General features: G+C 45.7%; 1 long non-coding RNA gene across 1 annotated transcript in view; it reads left to right on the forward strand.

The window, feature by feature from the left end:
• Positions 1-24,066, forward strand: part of LOC138515576 (uncharacterized) — a 265,603-nt gene extending 241,537 nt beyond the window's left edge. The window contains exons 2-3 of the long non-coding RNA XR_011282083.1: positions 23,131-23,225; positions 23,982-24,066. This is a non-coding gene — a long non-coding RNA (uncharacterized lncRNA). The remainder of the gene's footprint in view (positions 1-23,130; positions 23,226-23,981) is intronic.
• The last annotated feature ends 822 nt before the right edge of the window (positions 24,067-24,888 follow it).

Raw genomic sequence — 24,888 nt, forward strand, 5'->3', positions numbered from 1 at the left:
TAACGCCAGATCTCTCCCAGCACATGCTCTTGACATCGTCGATTTCATTGTAACTGAGGCCCTTGACTTCTTAGCCGTCACTGAAACATGGCTACACGCAACCTCCGGACCCGCTCTGGCCCTAGCAATACCTAACAACTACGCCATTATTAGAAGTGATAGAGACACCAATCAGTCAAAAGGTGGAGGAGTAGCCTTCATCTTCAAAAATGCCCTAGAGCTTAGACAAATCCCTAATAACCAGATTCCCTCTGCTGAGCTATTATCAGTTAAACTAGCATTATCACCAAACCAACTGCCACACTGCACCTCATCTATTGTCTGCCAGGACCAATTTCCTCCTTCGCTGAGGATATCTCTACCCTCCTCACTGTTAATACAAAGCCCAACCCAAAAATAATATTTCTTGGGGACTTCAGATTCCAAGACCCTAATGACACTAAAGCCCTTGACCTTGCCAGATTACTGATTGACCTAGTATTTAATCATCACATTCATGAGCCCACACATACCAAAGGGAGAACCCTTGATTGCCTTGCTGACTTAAACTGTGGCATCAACCTGATACCAGTCACCCCTTGCATCTGGTCTGATCATCACAAGATAACCTTCACAGTCAAAGCAACCCCACTTCATCTCAAATCCAGCATTGTACCCTCTATTCAAACCCGCAACAAGAAGACATTACTAAGGAGAGATTACTACCGATAATCCTTCCGCTTCTTAACAAAGCCGCAGTTTCCTGCTCCGACCTTACAGCCCTTGTAGACACCTATAACCAAACTATACTAAAAGCTTTAAACTACATAGCTCCTTTAGAATTACGCAAAACGAAACAATGTGTGCACCTCAACTCATGGTTTACTCCTCAGCTGAGAGACTTACGCAAAGACAAAAGAAGTGCAGAATCACACTGGAAAAGCCATCCAACAGACTCCAATAAAAATACATTGATCATTGCATCAGTTAACTACAAGGAAGCAATTCTCACAGCGAGAAAGGACACCTATAATAAACAAATTCTTCAGGCACAATCTAATACCAAAGAGCTTTTCAAGATCCTTAAAGAACTTGAATCTCACTTAACGCCGACAGACATGTGCAATACCAGTGCTGCTTGGTATACTAGTATACAAAATGCATTTATGGACAAAATGACTACCTTGAAGATTAAAATCAACAACAAAAAATGTAGCTTGATGACAGACCCACTGTCTATGCCACCCGTCTTCAGCCTGTCCGTACCTACGCACTCCTGCAAACCCTTCAGCTTCTCTCCAATATCTACTTGGAAAATGGAAAATATCATTAAAAAACTCAAAACTTCAAATTGTCAAGGCGACTCATGTCCAGCACCCATCATCAAGGAAGCTGCCCATGACCTAGCCCCCTTTATCACCACTTTTATCAAGGCCTTCAAAGCAGGCACGGTCCCAGACAACCTCAAGGATGCCTGGGTCATCCCTCTCATTAAAAAACCCACACTTGACCCTAGCAACCCATCTAACTATAGACCAATCACTACAGTGCATTTCCTCCTGAAAATCTTAGACCGAGCAGCCTACTTACAAATTCAGGAATACCTCGAGTCCAATAGACTCCTCGGTCTCCGTCAATCAGGCTTCTGCCCGAAACATGGCACTGAGACAGCCCTCGTAGACCTCAAAACACAAATTCAGGACATTAAAGACAAAGGTAAGCTATTTCTATTGCTATTACTTGACCTCTCGGCAGCGTTCGATCTGATCGATCATCAAGTTCTCTGCCATCACTTAAAAGCCGCTGCCCATTTTTCAGACGAGGCCACATCATGGATCAAATCATTCCTTGCAAATAGAACCATGCATGTTTTCTCCCGTCCACTTCAGGTGATCCTTCACCTGTCACAAGGGTCATGTGTATCCCCCACATTATACAATGTGTTTACCAAACCACTATTTGATATTCTCGATTATCTATTTCTCAACTATACTAATTATGCCGATGACACCCAGATACTCATTCCCATTACTGGGGACTACACACATGACTCTAGGGCTCTCAACGAGGTCTACTCAGTCATCCAAGCTTTGATGGCACATCACGGATTATGTTTAAACGATGATAAGACTGGGTTACATATCCTAGGCTCCCACCCACGACTTAACAAACTGGACCCTGCTTTCAAAGCTTTTATTATCGATTGATTGAAACACCATTAAGGTGGCAAATAACACCAAAACCCTTGGCTTCCATCTGGACTTGACCCTCTCCCTGACAAAAAAAATCAATTCAGTGGTCTCAGCATCTGCATACACTTGTAAATTGGTGACAGCGTGCAAACCTTTCATCACCACACCAAACTGCATCATCCTGGCAAGAACCCTTGTAATGGCCAAAATGGACTATTGCAATGCCCTTTATCTGGGGAGTAGCCAAAATAACATTAACAAGCTCCAAGTGACCCAGAATAATGCTATCAGAGCGTCCCACAATATCCCTAGAAAAAATATGCACATCTCTGACACAAGACGGATCCTCCAGTGGCCTCCTGCAGCACTCAGAATTTCTCACAAAGCCCTTGCACTTACACACAAGTGCCGAGCTAAAGAAGCCCTGATTACCTGGCCAACCGCTTCACAGCACACACAGCTACCCGACCACTTAGATCTGCACAAGCACACTCACTTACTATACCTAGATTTAAATTACAGAATTCAGGGGGGTCCAGTTTCCCAGTCCTTGCCTCCAAACTCTGGAACACACTCCCCAACTCACTGAGATCTGAACCCCGATATACCACATTCAAGAACAAAGCCAAATCTTGGCTCACTGTGCAAGACCTAGCCTCCACTTACGCATAAATGGTAAATACCTGTCAAGACCCTCTTATGCGGTCAGCCTTAGTTACTTGCTATAATTCCTGTGTACGTACTTGTGTATATCATGCGTGTTCAATGTAATATATACCTCCTATGTTCCGCTATTATCTCCCCTTCCTCTATGTACCATGCACCTCAAGTAATGTAATTTGGAGGTTGTTACCTGTAACCTTGGTAAGATATGCGCCCAGATGCCCCAGGCCCGGTGAGCAGTATAAATAAACCAAATACAAATACAAATACAAATTACTGTACTGTTGTCTGTGAAGTTTGCCTCCTCTCATGCTGGTAGCATTGTTTAGCCCATTACTTGATCTTTCTTCTTATGTAGGGCATTTGAGTGGAAGGGGTACAAAAGACAAACCCAGATAAAATCTGTTAAATCACACTGATTGGTATGCTGGTAGTTATATACTTCTCTCGATGATGCAAAGAATGAATCTAGAATTATTCTGTGTTACACCCTTCTATAATATTTTGCTTTTAAAAATTGTCATGTTTGGTAATGTGATTGGTGTACTTTCCAAGTCAGTTTTATGAAAGGAGATTATTTTAGTTCATGGTAAGAACTGGTAATAAAAGAGTTTAAATGTAGAGTTGGCACAAATCCCAGATTCACCCCTTAACCAGTGTGTGTAATACCGGGCATCTCATTTAATCTTGTATTGCCTAGGCTCTTGAAATGTCATGTCCCTAAACCTTTCAAAATTGTCAGCTCTTCAGAGTGATTGCCTTCTCAGGGTATGATCTTCAAAACAACCTCACTCTGTTTCACTGGCTATAGTGTGCGCTTCCACTATAATAGTGAGCATTGATATATTACACACCACATGCACTTATTCTTTTTATCTCTAATTGCAACACTATTTGAAAACCATGTCCCACTTATAATCTCTGTATGGATACAGACACCTTCCTGGTAGCGTCTAATCTGCATCATTACCCATGCTATGGCATGTGTGGCTTTCCCCTTCCTCCCAATTGGTCTCCTCTATCCATGCTTGAGCACGTTTGCGTTCTGTGAGGCAGCAAATGTGAGTTCTCTGTCTACTCTGGGTTCCATGTACATTTTACATACAGTCCTGCATTAATACTACAGGCTGGATACCTTCCTAGATGCTACTGATAAAAAGTCTCCTGTATATATGCAAGAACAGAAGTAACCTCTTCGTAGACTGATAATATTGGCTTTCAAATGCTACTTGTTTATCGTTCTGATTAGAGCAAGAATGAAGAGCTTAAGGGGACTTAAAGAGAGTAAACATGCTTATGTTTAACGCTGTGAGGCAGCATATCAACCTATGGGTTGTGATTACGGTGGCCGGGGGCGGCAGGTATTCTTGATCACTTAATTCCTTTGGTTTGGTGGAGGGGGCCCCAAAGATGTCTGTCCCCGGGGCCCCAAAAGTCCTTAAAATGACCCTGCGTTGGCTGAATGGTGTGCCAGTTTCCGTAAAGCAGTATGAATGCGCGTTTGATCGCTGCATTCCATAGTTGTTTGGCTGCGGCTACTACTTTATTAAAAATTAATAAACCCTCCTTTACATTCTCTTTTTGGAGTGGTGAAAACCTTGCATAAGCAACGTAAGTGTGTCGCCCTACTTAATTGGGTTGACTACTGTATTATTGGAAGGGTCGAACATGGTCTTGGTTTACTTGGTCCCCAACCCGACACTTGTGAAAAAGAAATTGTGGGTCTTGGATTGAGTACATACTAGAGATTTAATCACAAACTATAAATTGTTCTCCTACTCCTCTTTGGAACAAAAACATCTTGGCCACATTCCCAAATAGACGATGGAGGATTCATTTTCTGAGATTAAGGTTTAACCTTCTTCACATGATGTGTTGGGTGCGAGACAAAATATTCAACACACAAGGACGGCTGTGTGGATCCGGCCATGTGCCGAATACAATGGAGACACTAGAGTCTCTTTTAGATGGATGTCTTGAGTTACATTCCCAGAGAGTCTCATACTTTGCCCGATTTGTACAAAACAGATCTATTCTTAACCCTGTGTTTCTGGATGCATTCTAACTGGAAATCAAACATCATTAGCCATTCTTACTAGTGCTCTTATTAGTAACTTCTCTTTTAATGAATGGATGTTCGTTTTTTTGGATTAATTAAATCTATTTGTATTTGCTGTGCACATGTATTACTGTTTCTTTTCTTCTTTTTCCTCTCGCTTTCATGTTTGTGGAAGATTTTCCTTTTCTATGAAACCAAATCACAATAATAAGAATGATAAGCGATACCCATACCCAGGCAATGGATTCTCACAGATGCCCTCTCTTGGCTCCCCCAAGATGGGGAAGGAGGGTCCACACACCAGTGTCAGGATTGGGGATTGGGGATGGTCATTCGGTTCTGGGCGAGTAACCGGAATCCAGAAGGACGTCCCCTAAGGTACTCAGAACTCTGTCTCCTCCAGCTCATTGTATTGTTCTAAAGAAGAAGACTGTGACACAGAGGGGTGTGGATAAAGTTGACCAGGAAGCTGCAAAGGGTCCGAGGATAATAGATCCCAGGAATATTAGGCAGCCACAATATCTTAGGGATTGTGTTACGGGTAGTTGAGGGGGAGATGTGTGCCCTACTCTGCCTGGAAGGTGTAGTATGTGAGGGGGAGCCAGAAGCAGAGACAGCTTTTGGTGTCAGAGGGTGGCGGATAACCGGGGTATGCTGGGCGTGTCCTGGACACCAGGGAGGGGCCAGGGGAATAGCTGTCCGCTCTGCCCCAACGCTGACTCCACCACTGGGGTGAGCTCCAGGGGTGACGTGTGGATGGATGGAGAGAGAGAGACGGTTAGAGGAGTGGAAGGGAAGGATGGAGGCTGGTGGAACTCTGTGCAGAATAAGTAACAGTTAATAAATACGTGTTAAGACGTCCGGAGCAGTGTCACATGCTTCAGTGAAGAAATGAAGTACACAATATGAGATGTAATTTTGCTTGCAGTGATATTTGCTCTACTTGCATTTAATGAACTATCAAAATAATGAATGCTGTGCAAAATATTTTAAATATATACATGTTTGAATTTGCTCTGTTTTCATTGCAGCATCGGCCAGGGACGTCATTTAGGGTTTGCCAGGGGGCGCAACTGAGATCCCTGAGGTTTCCCTTGCTTCCCCTGTGGTCTCCCTTGCTACCCCTAAAAAGAATGTGGGAATAAAGGTGTTTTTCTTATTTTTTATGCAAGCTCCTGGGCTGGAGTCCAGCGCCATGTGACTCTTTGCTTCTGGAGTGGTTGATTTTCTTGTTCAGGCCTCTTAAAAAATGAACAGGGTTCCACAAGTCTGACACTTTCAGCAGTGACCGTAAATAAGAAAGAATAGGAATACTTAATTATGTGTCTTTCTGGAATTCTATAAATAATTGCTAGACTCATTAAAGGTTTATTGCAGGCACACTTCAGGGGGTGAGTCACTGATTTAGTCTGTTCTTAAACACCTCAATTCAACCTTTCATCCTTCTGAGGTCGATAAATGAGTACCAACACAGGTTGGGTGATATTGGGTTTATATTTATTCTTTGTAAAGCGCTTAAGCTTAAAGTCTATATAATAACACATCATTATCATTTGGCCTTGGACGTCTGCTTGCATTCACAGTAATTTGGTAATATGGCCCTATACACACTGATCTTAACGATACATATGGCGATCCATTCTTTTATGAAATGTATATCACATTATAGTGATATTGTAACCATATTTTTCGTAGTCTACTTAGGAACAATGCTATCTGATGTCACTGCCTGTGAAAGGTCATGTGTCATCGCTTCCCGCAATATCACTTTTGGGTGGGCCCAAATGACACCACTTCCTGTAATGTCATCAGAGGTCAAGGGTCGTGTGATGTCACTTCCGCTACCCCTGGTATTTTGGTGAAATGACGTCCTTGACATGGTGTAGAGAAGTCGCGAGAGCCCCGCTCTCGCGAGATCTCGCCGAAACCGGAAGTCCCGCCCCCGCGCGCTCCGCGCGCATTAAGAGCCGGGCCGAGGACGCAGATAGGAGCGCCCTGCCGGCTCCTCTGAGAACGGGGCCCGCGGCTCAATTAAGGACGTGAGCTGCACTCAGTTCATAGAGACACGCAGTTTGCGTGTATTTGGGCCGGCTGGGGATTTCATAAATAAAGCCCTTCCAGCAAACCAGCAAGTCTCCTGTCTTCCATTAATGCAGTATACTACATAAATTGGCGATGAGGATCACCACAACCCACGAAGAAGCATGCAAGGAGCAACGCCACCGCCACCCTTCCTCCAAACTCCAGGTAGGCCTGCCATTCCGTGGCCACAATGGCAGCCCCTATTCATGACCTACGTGGAAGCACTGGGTGGAGCAGGGTTCTCGGCGGCAAGGCGCAGGGCCATGTTACTCAATGCCCTGGGGGTAGAGGGACAAAGAATTTTCGAAAGTCTGACCCCGATTCCGGTTGCTGGCGACAACGACGACGTGTTCAAGGAGGCGGTTAGGAGAATCATTAAGAGGTTTGCCAGCAAAGAGAACACAGTGCTTCATAGAATACGGTTCTACGGTCGGAAGCAGGAAATGTCGGAACCAGTGGATGATTACGTCACTAAGCTGAGGGAACTAGCGGCGTTATGTAGCTTTTGCAACAATGCGGAAAACCTCATTTGTGACATGTTGACCGTTCACACGAACAGCAGGAAAGTCCAAGATAAATTTATCATTGAAAAGGAACTGCAGTTGGAGAAAGCAATCGAAATTGCCAGAGCAGTCGAAGAAACGGCGGGAAGACGGAAGGAGCTCACAGGAGCCCAGAGCTCCGCTGAAATACAGGCAGTGGGCTTCCATACAAAAAAAGAAAAGCCGACATCAGACATGAGAGATGTGAAAGGAAACAGGAAAGAACCCCTCAAGTGCCACAGGTGCACTAGCACGAAGCATCTAGCGTTTGACAGAGAGTGCCCAGCCAGAGATAAGGAGTGCTCCGTCTGTAAACGCATTGGTCACTTCTCAATCGTGTGTCGATGGAGAAACAAGAAAGTCACCAGTCTCAACGCAGAGCGCATCATGGAGAGAGATTCATCCTCAGAAGATGAAGGTAGGCCCACAGTTATAATGGTGAACAGCACAAGAGCCAGGAGAGAGAAGCCCCATTGCACGATTAAAATAGACGGCAAGGAAACTAGGGTCATGGCAGACTCAGGTTCGGATCTAACCATCATTCCCCTGAGGACTTACAAAGAAATGGTGGGAAAAGAAAAAGTACAAGTGCTGACTACGCGGCACAAGCCCACAGTTTTTGGGGGGGCGTCGGTTGAACTCTTGGGGTACATCAAGGGTAAAGTCGAATTCAAAGGGAGAGTGACAACCACTAGAGTTTACTTCAGCCATGAAGGTCCAGCAGTGTTAGGTTGGGACGACCAAGACAAACTGAAAATTAGACTGGATCCCAGCACAGAGGACCAGGTACTGTCAGTCAGTGCAAAGGACGGACCTGTGGTCAAAAACGATTATCCAACACTATTCTCAGAGGAGCCGGGGCACATTAAGGGTTTTCTCCACAAAATTGTGCTCAAAAGAAATGCCGTCCCAGTCAAGCACCGGGTGAGGCCGGTACCTGCCACAGCCAGAGATACCCTCAGAGGACAGTTAGACAAGATGAAGAGGGAGGGGGTCATAGAAGAAATCGAAGCATCCGAGTGGTTGAGCCCGGTGGTTCTCATAAAGAAGCCCCAATCACAGGAATTGAGGGTGTGCATAGACCTGCGCAGCCTAAACTTGGAAGTCATCACGGACAATTACCCTCTCCCAAGCATCAACGAACTCATTCTACTAATGAAAGAGGCCAAGATATTTTCAAAACTCGACATGAGAAATGCATACCACCAAATACAGCTCCATGAAGAGTCAAAACCCCTCACGGCATTCATCACTCCGTTTGGGACATACCAATTCACCAAAATGCCTTTTGGGTTGTCATCAGCAGCATCAGCCTTCCAAAGGATGATGGATGTCCTGCTACGCAATGTTAAAAACGTAGTATATTTCCAGGACGACATCCTGGTGTATGCAGGGGATGAGCAGACCCACGACTCCACGTTGAGAAAAGTCCTCAACAAGCTACAAGAAGCAGGCATACGCTTACGCCATGAAAAATGCTTGTTCAAGGTGAAAGAGGTCGAATACTTAGGGTACCTGATCTCGGAAAAAGGCATCAGTCCAAAACGGAACCTCATGCAGGCCATCAGTAAAGCTCCGGAACCCACCTGCAAAGAAGAAGTGAGGTCATTTCTTGGACTCGCTGAGTACTATGCCAAATTCATACCAAAGTTTTCAGAAACCACGGCATCCCTCCGCGACTTACTCAAAAAAGGGTCGGAGTTTACGTGGCAAGAACCGCAAAAGATTGCGATGGGAAGCATAAAACAACACATCATGGATGCCCCATGTCTTCAACCATTTAATCCAACGTGGGAGACAGTCATCACCACAGACGCCAGTGCGTATGGACTGGGAGCAGTATTAACTCAAAAGAAAGGTGACACGGAACATGTGGTAGCCTTTGCGTCGAAGGCGTTATCGGAAGCGGAACAGAATTACTCCACCATTGAAAAGGAAATGCTGGCGTGTGCATGGGCAGTGGAACATTTCAGAACATACGTGTGGGGCACAAAGTTCAAGCTGCTAACGGACCATAAACCGCTCATCCACATGCTCAGCCCTGGAGGGACCAAAACATCCACACCCAGATTAGCACGCATTGCAGCCAAACTGCAGGAGTACACTTTCGAAGTCCAGCACATTTCAGGTTGGAAAAATACGCAGGCCGACTGCATGTCGCGGCTGCCGGAAGATAAGGATAAAGCAACCACATTCCTACATGGGGAATGCATCGTGGCATCCGTCACGGACTTAAGAGCACCCGACTACCTAGAACTCAGTGAAAGGCACTGGGAGGAAGAGGATGGGAAAGACCCCACCATGACCAGGATTCGAGAATGCATCAAAGAAGGTTGGCCCAGTGAAAAAGCGCTGCCCGAAGGCATGAGACCATATTGGAAAGTGTCGGATGAGCTGTCCGAAATCGAAGGGATCGTCATGAAAACTGATCAAATCATTCCCCCAATAGGTATGAGAAAAACCATTCTCTCCAGGGCTCACGCGGGACACCTCGGCAACACGATGACTCGCCGCAGAGTGAGAGAGGCCTACTGGTGGCCGTCCATGGACCAAGAAATTCGCACCATGATAGAACGGTGTCATGAATGCTTAAACAGCGACAAAAGACTTAAGGTCCGCCAGGCACCCCTGATACCCACAGAAATACCCGAAGCAGTATGGTCCAAAATAGGCATCGACTTCATAGGACCCCTGGAGGCTATGTCGCCTGAACATAGGTATGGCATAGTGCTGGTGGACTACTTATCGAAATGGGTGGAGGCAGAGTTTGTCCCGAATATAACCACCAAGAGGGTCATAGAAGTACTCACAGAAGTTTTTCAAAGGGAAGGCCTCCCCAAAGAGGTGGTTACGGACAATGGGGTGCAACTGGTCTCTAAAGACATAGAAGATTTTCTAAAAAGAAATCATATCAAACAAAAGAAAGCTGCCCTGTATCACCCTCAGGCCAATGGGCTTGTAGAAAGGGCAAACAGGTTCATAAAGGGCGCCATCCAATTGGCAACAGCTTCAGGAATGGACCCGCTCAAAACCACCAAAGAGGCCATAGCGGCCCACAGACTCACTCCAAATGGCATCACGCATGTTTCCCCGTTCAAAATGTTGAGAGGGAGGAGTGCGGCGTCCACGCTGAGTCCACCATGGCTATCGAAAGTACGAGAAGATGAGGCTGTGGACATGTCAGAAGTAGTGTGGCGAATCCAAAGCAGCAAGGCACGTATGAAGTCATGGAGTGATGAGAGAAGGAGGGCCAAACAAGCGCCAGACATAAGAAAGGGAGACCTGGTTAAGATCAGACTACCAAAGAAAGATCAAATCACAGGGTCCCGATACAGTCGACCTTGCCAGGTAATTCACAAAGGAACAAACTACATTCGCACGGAAGACGGGCGCACATGGAACGTTGAAAGAGTAGCACTGTACCAGAGGAGGCAAGAAAGAGAGAGGTCTCCGGAGAGATCACTAGTAGAGACTGAGAAGAACTATGGGAGAAGCGAGGAACGTGAACATGAAGGAGACGACAGAGAAAGGTTAGAACCCGAGATCGAACCGGAAGAACCCGATGCAGACCCGGAACCAGAGCAGCAAGAAGAGTGCGCTGGAACCAGGGAGCGGCCCAGAAGAGAGCACAGAAGACCGGTGAGATACAATGACTATGTTGTACAGTGACCCTATCATCCGTTGGAAAAAGGGAGGTGTGTAGAGAAGTCGCGAGAGCCCTGCTCTCGCGAGATCTCGCCGAAACCGGAAGTCCCGCCCCCGCGCGCTCCGCGCGCATTACGAGCCGGGCCGAGGACGCAGATAGGAGCGCCCTGCCGGCTCCTCTGAGAACGGGTCCCGCGGCTCAATTAAGGACGTGAGCTGCACTCAGCACCTCCCAGCCACTTCAGGCCCGTTGGCCTCAGTTCATAGAGACACGCAGTTTGCGTGTATTTGGGCCGGCTGGGGATTTCATAAATAAAGCCCTTCCAGCAAACCAGCAAGTCTCCTGTCTTCCATTAATGCAGTATACTACACATGGGCTAAATGAAAGTGAGTTAAACATGTTAGGTAAAAGAAAAAACAAAACAAACCCCAAATATCCTCTCATGGGCTCTTCTCGGAAAATAACATATGCACGAGGGTACATGTTTATTTGCACAGATCCCCTTTGAAAGCACAAGTCGTTTTCAACAACTCAATGGACAAGGCACACGAGTGCTTTATATGTAACCGACATGATACAGCAAAACAGTTGGGTGCTTAAGTTGACAGAACACTGAGATGACCACAGCATGTTTCCGATGTGCTTCCTTATACGTGCACGCCTTGAAGTTATGCAACCTCTTGGCTGTTTCAGAGCTCTACGCGTGATAATCCCTGAGGGCAAAGGCCAGCAACGGCAGGGATACACTAGCCTCCCGCACCATTGTGTGTGATTTTTTTGAAACATTCATCAGATGTTAGTCACAGAGCTGTGCCCTAAGTCTCCTAGGCGGGGGAAGTTGGTGGTGTGATGTGAGGATAGAACAGTGTGGGCAAGAGGGTCAAGTCTCTATGTGGCCATTCAGGCGAGCACTTCCATGCCACATTAACACTGGCACTGGCATGCACATGCAATTGACATATCCACATATACTTCACCAAGACATGGGTTGCTTGCGTGCAGATACACACATGCTGTGACACCTGATCAACGTGCCATAACTCTCGCGCATTCACAGTCAGTGTGAGCGAAAGCACTGTGTAATGGGCAGCAGACTGTGGGTTGGGGAGGCTGACGATAATGGGGGAGGAGGGTAAAGGCGACTCTGTGGGTGAGTCTACCTAATGCATAGGGTCCAGCAGCCCGCTCATGCATCGGGATGCAGTGTGTACTTGCGTGGACAAGGCGAGGCTTGTGGCGCACTGTCAGTCTTTGTACATATCAGCCGTCTTTTGGAAGGGTGTCAGGGTGCCCTAACGAAGAGCAGCAGTCTACGACTGCACCCCACCATGAGAGGACCTCATGGGGGTCGCAGGAACCCCTTGCTTCCTCGGGAGCACAATGGATGTCTTGCACTTTGTGCGTAATAGATACTCTTCCCTGGGATCACTGCCCACCTCTATGATTTATTAGTACCACCACACACTCATGCAAATGTGCCATGCTGGCTGCTAATCGATTATCATATACCGTTTCACACCTAGCCATGTTTAAACACTGCAAACGCAAACCCATTTCACCCATCAGTAGGTAAATGTGAATGTATGTGTATGGTTGGTACTGGGTGCTCTAAAATCGGACACAATAGTTATCTAACCAAAAGGAGGCAGGCACTGCAGTTTAAACAAGCAAAGAGAACGAATGGACTGTGGGCCAGATTCAGGGAATTATCTGTGCAGAAAAGAGGGTACTTGCACGCAAACCTGCCTTTGCCGATTCATGGAACCAAATGCACAGTACTTTCCATGGACTTGCGTGGATTTCACGCTGGCTCCGCAAGTCTGTGCAAGTCGTCAAAGGCCTTGCACGAGACTCCGAGCAGAGCATGGGCGTGCCCTACTTAGTGAGCTGGGAAGGGGGCGGAACACCAAAAATGGGGAAGAACCTACGAAAAAGTGGCCATTCCCAGGGACGGCCTGCAGGCAGTCCCTCGCACACCCACTATTGCGTGGCACTAGATGTATTCATGGATTCAATCGTGCAACGTCCCAACTGGTAAATGGCCATACAAGTCCGTCATACGATCCGCCACCCAAAGGCAGGAGTAAGTACACTTGCGCATAGGATTTTAAATGCATGTTGTCAGGGTGCCGGGATACAGTTATGGGGGACCTCGCGCAGGGTCCTAGAGTCGCAGACCTGCTTACAAGGGACTCCATGCACTGTTTGACAGGTGTGTGTATTCGCACCCGGGGGAGCGCGCAAGGGTAGCTGTTGTGGCTGTTCATGCTTAGGTGTGGGCGTGTCGGGGCGTTCCGGGAGCGACTTGCGAATACAGTTACTTTGCGCAATCAATTCCATGAATATGCGTGGCGCACATTTTCTTTCTGCGCACAGGCTCGCACCGTGTCCTTCTCTGCGCGCAGCACTTGCAGGATTTCTGCGCCCATTTCCATGAATCGGCCCCTGTGTATCTCCTTTAGTGCCCTAGCTATGGCATGTACATAAAGTCTACCATGCACATCCTATATGCTATGTGTCTACACGCACGACATTTTAGGTTTTTACCAACTTCCTCCTCTAATCTAGCTACTCATTGATATGAGCACTTCACTGTTCCTCTAACCCGCGTCCGACTAAAATAGACCAACTACGGTCTCCTCAGTCCTAAGGCTTGGCCTATGCTATATCTGTCCCTGTGTGGAAGCTAAGTCTGCTTCTCTCCGCTCCCTTTCATAAGATCAAACGTTCTTATGTGATGCTAAGAAGTGCATCCTTTAAAGGCTAGCAAAAACAAAAATCAGTATTTTCCATGGTGAGCTTGACATAATGAGCCCACCTAAGGGTAATTCTGCTCTCCAAGACACAAGGCTAAAATACATTCATAATCAATACGTTCAAATCGCCAACTTACTATTCATGGCCTAGTCTTAAGGATCACGGAATTCCCCCTTGTATCCTGTCACCATCAGATATGAATATGTTCTGAGCTCCCCAGCACGGCGGGTTAGTAAAAATCTTACCATTTGTAAAATGGCTGGGTAAACTGCACTTGGAAACTGTTTTCTAAGTATTGCCCAAAAGTGCTACAGACCCCTGAAAGAGGCTCCGCCCACCACCCTGCTGGAATGTTTAGTCCCTGACCGTCTTGATTCTTGAGAACGTAGAGGTAAGCCGCACTGATGGAGCCCTGGTATCAGTGGAGGGTGGCCATATTTGAAGGGATGGGCTTCTCCCGGTGGACTTGCTCCAGTGGCGAGGCAGGTAAGAACTGAGTGGTAATAACCTCTTACAGAGGCGTGCTCGTGATGGATGTTTTGTCAAGTACATGTAGGTGTATGCTTCAGCTGACCTGGCATTGAAGGAACTCCGTCTCTACAGCGAGGCTTGAGTATTGAGAGGCAAGAACTAACTCACGCCACTCACCAATGTAGTGTCTAGAACAGAGGACGTAGTGTCTAGAACAGAGGTCGCCAAACGGTGGATCGCAGGCGACTAGTAGCTCGTCTGAGCCTCTTCAGTCACCCGTGCTGGAAATACTGAAAAAGGAACAATTTTAAAGTTAAATTATTTAATGCCGTGTTTTTGCTGTTATTTTCCTTGATCAGGATCCGGACTGCTGGTTGTCCCAATTGCAGGGGGGGAAGCTTAGCTGCTGTGCCACATGGAGTTGCTTGTAAATCCCCTGACAGATGTCAGTATCTCGTTCTGCTTCTGCAGGCTGCCTGTAGTACCAGAGTTGGCCTTGTGCGCCCCCGACACTGTCTTGCTTTAGCAAGCTGCTCTTGTTTGCCAGAGATGTCAGAGGGTTTGGGGCAGGATCAGGATCATTGTGACCACGCAATGAAAATATCACAGTAGCACTGCTGCTCGCCTGGAAATGTTCAAAATAATATTTAAAAAATGGCGCAATTTCTTTCATGTGGCTTCTTTCCAAACTCCACACTGTACATTTCCACTTTAAATCACTTCCATGACACAGGTACACCCACTTTTAGTACATTAAGCGATCCATAGACACACTGTACAGTAGAAGCCTACCACGGTAGCTCAGCAGGTTGACAGCCCGATTCCGAGATGTTGTATATTGAAAACTAAATGCCATATCATATCATAAGTGTTTCAAGGCGGGACGAGGCAAGGGAGGGGGGAACAGAGAGAAGACAGACAATGATACTACTAGGCAAGGTATCATTCAGATCACGCAAGTGCATGGGAACGGGGAAGGAGGAAAGGGCGGGGCGAGGGGAAGGGGACAGTGCAGTACATGGGATAATAAATAACAATCAGTAGCGTCCGGCCAGCTGGTGGCAAGTGCAAGGGTAGTGCAGACATCAAGTGTCAAGTGCTAGTGGTGGAGCTTTAGGGGTACAGAACAGTCCCTAAGTGCGGGGGGTTGCCAGGAAGGCAGTGCAGGTGTGCGACTGGGGGGGGCTGGGCTTGAGAGAAGGGGGCGTTGCCAGGTGACCAGTACAGGTGACCAGTGCAGTTTCAGTATCGGCCAGGAAGTCAGCAGGGGAGAGGAGGAGAAAAGGCAGAAGCAAAGAGAAAAGTTTTGAGGTGCTTCCGGAACCGGAGATGATTCTCTTCAAGTTTCAGGGAGGCTGTTCCAGAGGGAGGCCCCAGCCAAGGAAAGAGATCTACCACCAACTCGTTGCATGGAGAAGCAACTCACCCTGAGGGAGTTGGAGGCGGATGAGTAAAGAGCTTGAGAAGGATGATATTTTGGAAGAGAGAGCTGAAGGTATTGAGACCCCAGGCCCCAGGCCCCAGAAGGCCTTGTGGACCATACATAGGGTTTTGAACTTAATCCTCGCAGCCACTGGGAGCCAGTGCAGAGATTTCAGTCTGGAGAGATATGATCCCTGGGTTTGAGGCCAAGGACAAGTCTTGCAGTCCTGTTCTGGATGAGTTGCAGAGGGCGGAGTGTAGCAGCAGGCAGGTTTAGAAAGAGAATATTGCAATAGTCCAGCTTAGAGAGAACCAGAGCTCTGGAGACATTGAGCAACTGGGGAAAGGAGAGGAAAGAAGAATGCCTCTGAGGAGGTGCAGCTGGTAGTGTGACTTCTTAGAGATGTCAGAGATGTGAGGAGAGAAGGAGAGTGTGGAGTCGAAGATGACCCCGAGGTTTTTAGCCTCACAGGTGGGAGCAGGAGGAGGGCCAAGGGAGGCCGTCCAGAGAGTGACAGAAAAGGAGGGAGCAGGTGTTCCAATGAGGAGAATCTCGGTCTTACTGGCATTACGGCAGAGATAATTGGCGGCACACCACCCCTGGGTGGCGGACAGGCAGTCAGAGATGAGGGAGGGAGAAGAGGTGGCTGAGGGTAACCTGAAAATGAGCTGAGTGTTGTCCGCATAGCACTGGAATCATAGAAAAAGTGCTATAAAATGTGTTTGGCCAGGGTATTGGTTGGGTTGGTTGCTTGCTTATATTCAGGATGGAGGTAGGGATATTTCTGCCCCTGTGATGAAAATCAAAAGTTGCCACCCATGAACCCACAGTTTAATGTCCTAAAAACTGCTGTCAGCACAACAGAAGCATTTATTTGTGATTAACCAGTTTGACAGGCATATAACATCTTTATAAATATAACCTGTGCTAAAACACAGAGGGGCACACAAATAACACAGTATGGGTGGTGTCTGACAAAAAAAACATTTCAATGAAAACTAGTGAACACAAGCAGCATTTTTCAATTTGGAAATTACTTTTGTTTTTTTATGGAAGTGTGAAATGCACATTTGGAAAACAATAGTGTGCCTAGCATGTAGAAAGCCTGCATAAAATGCAAAAGGGCACAAAAAGTACAGGATATTTATGTGGTAGTCCAACAAATATCTGTCTTTTTGAGACAGCTACTAATAAATAATATTGCAACAAAGAGGTTTTTGAAGTTCTTAATATAATCGTGAAGGCATATGTTATTCCATCTGTTTATAGAGAGGAAATAATTGGGCCAAAAAAATATTGTTACAAATTCAGAGGTTTATAAATATCCCCACCCCAATATCACCCACTAGTAGCTGTCCACTGTTGGCCTCCACTACAAGTAGCTCTAGCTAACGTAAAGGTTGGAGACCCCTGGTCTAGAAGTATCCCTGGAAGACGGCTGACACGCCCCTCCCGACACAGTGAGGCCAAAGCGCCAGCCACGGTCAGCATCCCCCCCAAAGAAGAGAGGAGAATCTACCAATCGAAAGAAGCTGTTCTGGCTTAATGGACCTAGGCTGCTCAGCCAGCGGCTGCACCCTGCAGGCCTCTGCCATACAGTATCCAGTGCAGAAGACAGGTAAGTCTGCTTATGTTTTTCTGTTTCTTTTGCGGTTCCTTTTGTTTTTTAATCAATTTTGACAGTCTGTAGCTGCCTTTTAGCTGCATTAGACTTTCAGGGGAAGGATTTTATTGACCAAGTGTCTACTGCATGTGTATTCAATGACAAGTGCTCTGTTGTAAAAATAACCTGGTCAGGAAATCCCTCTGTAGGGCTGAGACAGAAGGACTCTGGACAAAAACAGAAACGTTTGAGTATGAGTTACACTGCTTCACTGCACACTATTGCTTTTAGTATTAAAGTATGTATTTGTCAGTTGTTACTGTAGAGCTACCTGATTCTTGCCAACAGTATTTGAAGCTCATTTTTAGTCCATGTCTATGTACATCTGCTAGCGATGTCTAGTGGCACATCTGTGCGCATGCATAGGTAAGGGGTTAGAGTAAAAGTGGGAGATGCGCCTATGCGCCAATCAGTGTAGATAATACCTACCCAAAAATAGGAACAATACCCACTAAAGGGGTTTGAACCATCATAATGCCGTGTATTTATCTATTTACTGAGAATGACATTGGCCATCATTACGGGTCTGGTGGTAACCCTGCCGGTGCTAACGATGGGTTGCTGCCGAGCTCGTAAAAAATGACTGGCGCCTGACTTCCCGGTGCCACCGAGCTATTACAAGTCCAGCGGCCGGGAAGTCAGGCACCAGTAATTGTGTTAATCCCCATTCCCATAGAGTCCTATAGGGATCTATGGGAGTGGGGACACGGAAGCACCGGCACCACTAACAACGGTGCCGGTGCTTCCGTGACAGCTTTGCTTACCGTGACAGCTGCGCCCAGCAGGGTCAGTCCTGTCAGGCACAGCCGATCCGGCAAGCAAACCCATAGTTTACCGGTCCGGAAGCAAGGGTGCCGGTGAGCTTTCCGGCACTCACATTTCTGGACAGGCAAACTTGGCATGATGCCCATTGTGCTGATTTCATTTCCTTATTCCATTGTGCAGTGCTCGCATATTGTTTTTTATATCTGTGAATAGGAGGATTCTCGAGTTTTAAAATTCACTACAGGGGAATGCACATTTGTTTAAAGGTACTTTTCGCACAGGGTATCTGTATTCCCTTACAGGTACAGCTCCCCCAGACTCCCCTACCTCCCCAAAAGAACACAGGAACACAAGTCAATTACATATAGGGCCTCATTAGAGGTATGCCTGTGCTGAAATAACATGCCGGTAATAACATTTACTTGCACGTTTCTGCACCGGCATACAGGTTTTTAGGTGGGGTAGCCGGATTTAAATGCAGCTCCGAGCTGCGGGTAATTCTGGCACCCCACCACCAAAGAATGCTGGTATTACTGGCATTGGTATTACTGGTTCCGGTAATACCGGGTATTCCCTCCATGGAGTCCTATAAAACTACACGGAATGGAGAATACCAGCACTTACCACCACTTGTAGTCTGCCGGTAATTTTGGCAGATCAAGTGGCAGTAACAGTATTACCATCTGGTGGGATCCCACCATGTTTCCTGGCGGGATACCACCAGACTTCTAATGAGGCCCTATGTAGTCTTCACACTTACAGGTGAGGTTTATGCACAATACCATTTTTTAGTTTGAGCTATTAGGTGGTGCTTTAGCGCTATGTGTAAACTGAAACTATAGCATTACAGTATAGATAGGGAGAAATGGCACATGAGGAGTGACACAAAGCTTGTAGGTGTTGTTTGATTATTTTCCCACCCATTCACTACCCATGGCCATGCTAATCCCTTTGGCCATTCCCACCCAGTTCCTGCCCCTCCCCACTCAAAACACCTCCTCATGGGAACTCTTTGAGCTCGATTTACTCAGGCCTTACCATCAAACTTTGCACTGAAAGTGCCTGCCAGTGTTTTATCAAAGCAGTTGTCACGGTTTTATTACATGGCACACTCCAGCCGGGGACTCCTTCCCCAACAATGAATGTGGCATACAATAAAACACTTTTTATTTTTAATATACTACGGATTCCTTTTGAGTAGGCCTCCAACCCGTATCGCACACAATCTCCACTAACACCCCGTGTCACAATGGACTAGTAACCAGGCCGGGGTGTACCAATAAGATATTTATTAATATATTTTTTAATGAAAAAGGAAAATCAAACAATTTCACAGCCACCAATGTTGTGGTAACACAAAATACAATGATCTCTACAGAACAACTAGTTTAAGATATCCTATTACAGAACACTCAGGTTTTTAATGGCAAAACAGAAAAAGAACAATTTTCCACCAAGTGACAGCACCAACGGTTTAGCACTCCCCCACCGCAACACTCACCTCCAAACCTCATTAGACTTGATTCCTTTGAATGGAAGGCAGAGGCAAGGAGTAGGAATAGAGAGAAAAAATCAGATTCGGGGTAAAGCCCACCACCCCAAATTGGGAAGTCGGCAAAGAAAGGGAAAACCTGTTTTTGGAGCAAAATGGCAGAATGGGATTTTGATTATTACTCACAACTTCTAGGGGACAGAATGAAAGGAAATTTGAATTGCTTACACTTTAGGAGATATGGAAAGTTTAGAGAATACTAATCAGCACACCAGGGCAACAAGAAAAATTAAGTGGGAAAATCGGTTTTGGGAGAAAAGCAAATGCAAAGGGAAAATACAGTGGCAAATAGAAATTCGTTTATACTGAGGTTTACAAAGACAGGCAGCTCAGCGAAAGGGTTTAGCTTACAATAGGAAAATCGGTTTTCAATGACAAGGACAGAGGCACATAACAGGTAGACTTCTAGACAAAAGGATTACTCACAATAGGAACCACGGTTTGGATTTAATAGGACAGATGCAAATAGGAATGTGTTTGGTAATGCACACAATACACTGACAAACTCGGTTTTTAGTTACAAGGAGACTAATTCTTTTGAGGCAATACTTTAATGACCATAACAATTAAATACAAACACCAGGAACAAGATGGTTGATTTCAAATTGCAACAATCTTGTACAGTGAATTTCAATGGGGGGATTGATTTACTTGAAAAATATACTAAAGATTTACACAGACACTGAGAGGATTTTCAAAGGAGATATGCTAACATACACAAGCAAATAAGAGATTCTTCTAGGGGGAGATAACTTGATTACACTGGCAATGTGGGGGTTTCAATGAGATATTGGATTAAATGTACTACTACCAAAATGACGGGTTTATGCAATTTAGGGGTGGGGTTACATGCTACTTATAAAGCAAGCCTTGGTTTAAGATTCAGGAAAGCCAGCTGGATCTCGGGACACTCTGGACAGATAGGGCATGGTGTCTGGTCATTGCACTCTCAAAGATGGTAAAGTTCAGCAGCCTTCTCTCCATCCTCCTTTTATGTCTCCCCAGTTGTTGTGTGCCTGTTGTCCTAGTACAGCCCCCCTTACATAGCAGAAATGACATTCCTAATTTTACAATCTAGTGGGAGTACCCTGTAATTATCCCTGCCGCCAGGATTGAACAGTTTCTCTCTGTCTATCCGCCCCCAGTCATGATTGGATCAAGGATTTTGGAGCACCATCTGTCTTTCCCCTTTATTACCCAGCTTTGTTCTCAGCTCAACTTTTTGGCAAAAACTAGTTAAATATCATAACTTCATACTTATGCCAGCCGCCATCATATGAAACAGATAGGCGGTTTTAACTGGTCAAGGGGAATTATGTAAGCCGATCGCCAATTCCGTACGATGCAGCATAGCCATTTGGCACATTTTTGTCTTTTTCATAAAATGTACAAAAGTTATGAATCTGCAAATGATCAAGAATGTTTCTTATTTCATTTTCCATCTCTTTACCAAATCTCATAATTGTCAAATGGTCCCATCATCCAGAAAACTAGCCTAACTGGCCATTACAGTCCTGGGAAAATGCAATTTATATATTTAAAACCGCCTGGAAATTACATGAAAAAATGGCACAAAACGAAATTAATCCTCATTCTGATTGCTGTGCAAAATGCCTAAAATGAAATCAGTCTTTTAATGTCAATTGGGAGTGTCTTGTTCCACCTGTGGGAGGGCCGCTTCATCCCCCACAGCCATCTGTCTTCCTCTGGGCTCAGCCGGTGACCAGAGATTTTTATAACTCCCTTTGAAATTGGCAGTTTGCTCTTTGTAGTGGGTACAGGAAGGGCTCCCACCTCCTGCTCATGCTTTAACCACACTTTGAAATCTCTGGGTTCCTGCCTTCATGTCTGCAGAACAGGGAATTATGACACCCTCAGCAGCATCACTTTTTCTTGCAGGGTTGTTCGCTGTTAGGTGCGACTTCCAGCTGGAAGCAGGGCTTTTAATGTGAAGTTTCCTGCCTCAGCCCGAACTTGTTTTTCCTGTAGTAAGTGTCTATTCAAAGGTGACTGGAGTTTTGTGGGTTGGAACATAATATGCATGCTCTTTGGTCAACCCCCCACATCAGGTTTTGCTTTCTGACATTTCCCGTGGGCAGTGCTATCTTTTTCCATTGTGGCTTTTTAAAGCCGTTTTTCTATTCACACGTGTGCAGGCAGTTTTTGCTTTTAATGTTTAAAATCCTGTCTTGCAGTTCACAGGATTCTTTGATTCCTTCTCTTTAGATGTATTCACATTTTGCTTGTCCATAGATGATGATGGGTAGGCCCCCTTCCACATGGTTCTTTCATTTGATATGAAAAAAAGGAAAAAGCCAGGCCGTTTTTTGTTTGCAGTGTTTAAAGGGCTGCTGTTCATTTGAAAGGGAAAGCAAAAGCTATTTTTGGTTGTAATGTTGAAATTCTTGCCCCTCATGTGAAATAAAAGTAAAGCGAGGCCGTTTTTGGTTGCAGCGTATAACCTCTTGTCATTCATGTGAAATAAAAGCAAAGCAGGGCCGTTCTTGGTTGCAGTGATTAAATGCTTGCCACTCATGTGACAGGGAAAGCAAAGCAAGGCCGTTTTTGGTGGCAGTGTTTAATTTCTGCTGTTCAGGTGAAAGGGACTTCTGTTTGGGGCCTTTAAATGCACCCCACACAGTCTATTTAGAGTTAATGATTAACTGGAGTTGTAAATGCCCACTGCTGTAACAAAAATGTCACAACCAGGTCCAGCTTCAGCTCTTCTATTTATAAGCAAAATGTGTGTCCTTCACTAAAGTCGTGTTAAAAACAAGCATTGACAAAGCCAACCGTTTTAGCTTGTGTGAAAGTATTAGGCATTTGCAAGGCACTGATATTAGTGCCCAGGTATTCACAACATTGTGCAGCTGCTATCATCAATGGGCAGTTAAGAGCACTGCACTATGGCAATGCCTGGCAGGTGCCTTTTCAATGCCTACACAAAATCCCAAACTATTGAGATTGCCAATGCTTGTTTAAGAATGTGATGGCCTTGCATATGAGGGAAACTGAGTGGCAGTCAGGACCGTCAAACTCTTGTTTTGCAGTCTGTTTTTGCTTTCTATTGCTGGAGGGGAGCCAAACTATCTAAGAAACATGTGCTTTCGGCAGAACTGAGTGGCAATCAGGGCCGTAACACATCCTCATTCTGTGGTCTGTTTTTGCATTCTATTGCTGGAGGAGGAGCTAACTATCTAAGAACAAACCCTGTGTTTCCCAGGGAGCAGAGTGGAACTGAGTGGCAGCCGAGGCAGTCACACTCTCGTTCTGAGGTCTGTTTTTGCATTCTATTGCTGGAGAAGGAGCTATCTAAGAACCCTGTGTTTCCCGCAGAGTGGAACTGAGTGGCAGTCAAGACAGTCCGAGCAGGCCGTGCAGAAGATCGTCTCTCTGGGCCACTACACGCTGATCTACGTAGTAGAACTCTGGTAAGTCAGTTACGAGACTGTGGATCTCCTCAGTACAATATTGAACCCCTTATGACACACAAAGTACACAGAGCTGTGGCTGCTTCCCCATTATGATTCGCAGAGCAAATCCCTGTTGCATTTAACTCTGACTGGGGAGTCAAAGGGGCAGGGTTTGGCGATGACGCTCTGTTCGGGGAGAACTGTGGTGCCAGTCACACAGGGGACCTCCGGGAGTCCACTGGCAGATCCAAAATTAGGATCGGTAGGCTGGCCTAGAATCATGATGGAGAAAAGATCTAGACTGCTGTGGATTAGCAGTGCCCTGCAATCACAGCACCTCTTATTAACGGGAGTAAATACTGTGAGTAGGGAGGCTTATATTGCGGGGAAAACTGCATGCATGGTGCAGAATATATCCCATTGATATAATGCAAACAAAATAGAAGGTTCGAGATTTTTGTCATGGAACACTAGGGAGTTGCACTCCTTTATGGTGAATCCTGAGGGTCAAATGTGTGTGAGTACAGCAGATATATTTGTGTTGTAGGATACATGGGCATCACAAAACAAAAGGTGGACCAGTGGATAGGGATGACACGGATTGTTAAAAAAATATGACAAATTTCAATCAATAAACACATAGTACATCATTGTATGTATTGTTTTTAAAAACATAAGTGTCAATTCATCATCATATATTTCAAATATTCAACGTTCATAATCAATCCCAAACTCACTCATTCATGCTATCTAAGAACCCTGTGTTTCCTGCAGAGTGGAACTGAGTGGCAGTCAAGACAGTCTGAGCAGGCCGTGCAGAAGATCGTCTCTATGGGCCACTACACGCTGATCTACGTAGTAGAACTCTGGTAAGTCAGTTATGAGACTGTGGATCTCCTCAGTACAATATTGAACCCCTTATGACACACAAAGTACACAGAGCTGTGGCTGCTTCCCCATTATGATTCGCAGAGCAAATCCCTGTTGCATTTAACTCTGACTGGGGAGTCAAAGGGTCAGGGTTTGGCAATGACGCTCTGTTCGGGGAGAACTGTGGTGCCAGTCACACAGGGGACCTCCGGGAGTCCACTGGCAGATCCAAAATTAGGATCGGTAGGCTGGCCTAGAAGCATGATGGAGAAAAGATCTAGACTGCTGTGGATTAGCAGTGCCCTGCAATCACAGCACCTCTTATTAACGGGAGTAAATACTGTGAATAGGGAGGCTTATATTGCGGGGAAAACTGCACGCATGGTGCAGAATATATCCCATTGATATAATGCAAACAAAATAGAAGGTTCGAGATTTTTGTCATGGAACACTAGGGAGTTGCACTCCTTTATGGTGAATCCTGAGGGTCAAATGTGTGTGAGTACAGCAGATATATTTGTGTTGTAGGAGACATGGGCATCACAAAACAAAAGGTGGACCATTGGATAGGGATGACACGGATTGTTAAAAAAATATGACAAATTTCAATCAATAAACACATAGTACATCATTGTATGTATTGCTTTTAAAAACATAAGTGTCAATTCATCATCATATATTTCAAATATTCAACGTTCATACTCAATCCCAAACTCACTCATTCATACTGTCATTTGTTAAAAAACTAATTTGGCGAATTATACATAATGTATTGTTTTCCTAATACAAGTATTACCAAACAGTGATTATC

Source organism: Ambystoma mexicanum, chromosome 6q (genome assembly GCF_040938575.1).
Source record: "Ambystoma mexicanum isolate Mex_15411 chromosome 6q, UKY_AmexF1_1, whole genome shotgun sequence".
Classification (NCBI taxonomy): Eukaryota; Metazoa; Chordata; class Amphibia; order Caudata; family Ambystomatidae; genus Ambystoma; species Ambystoma mexicanum.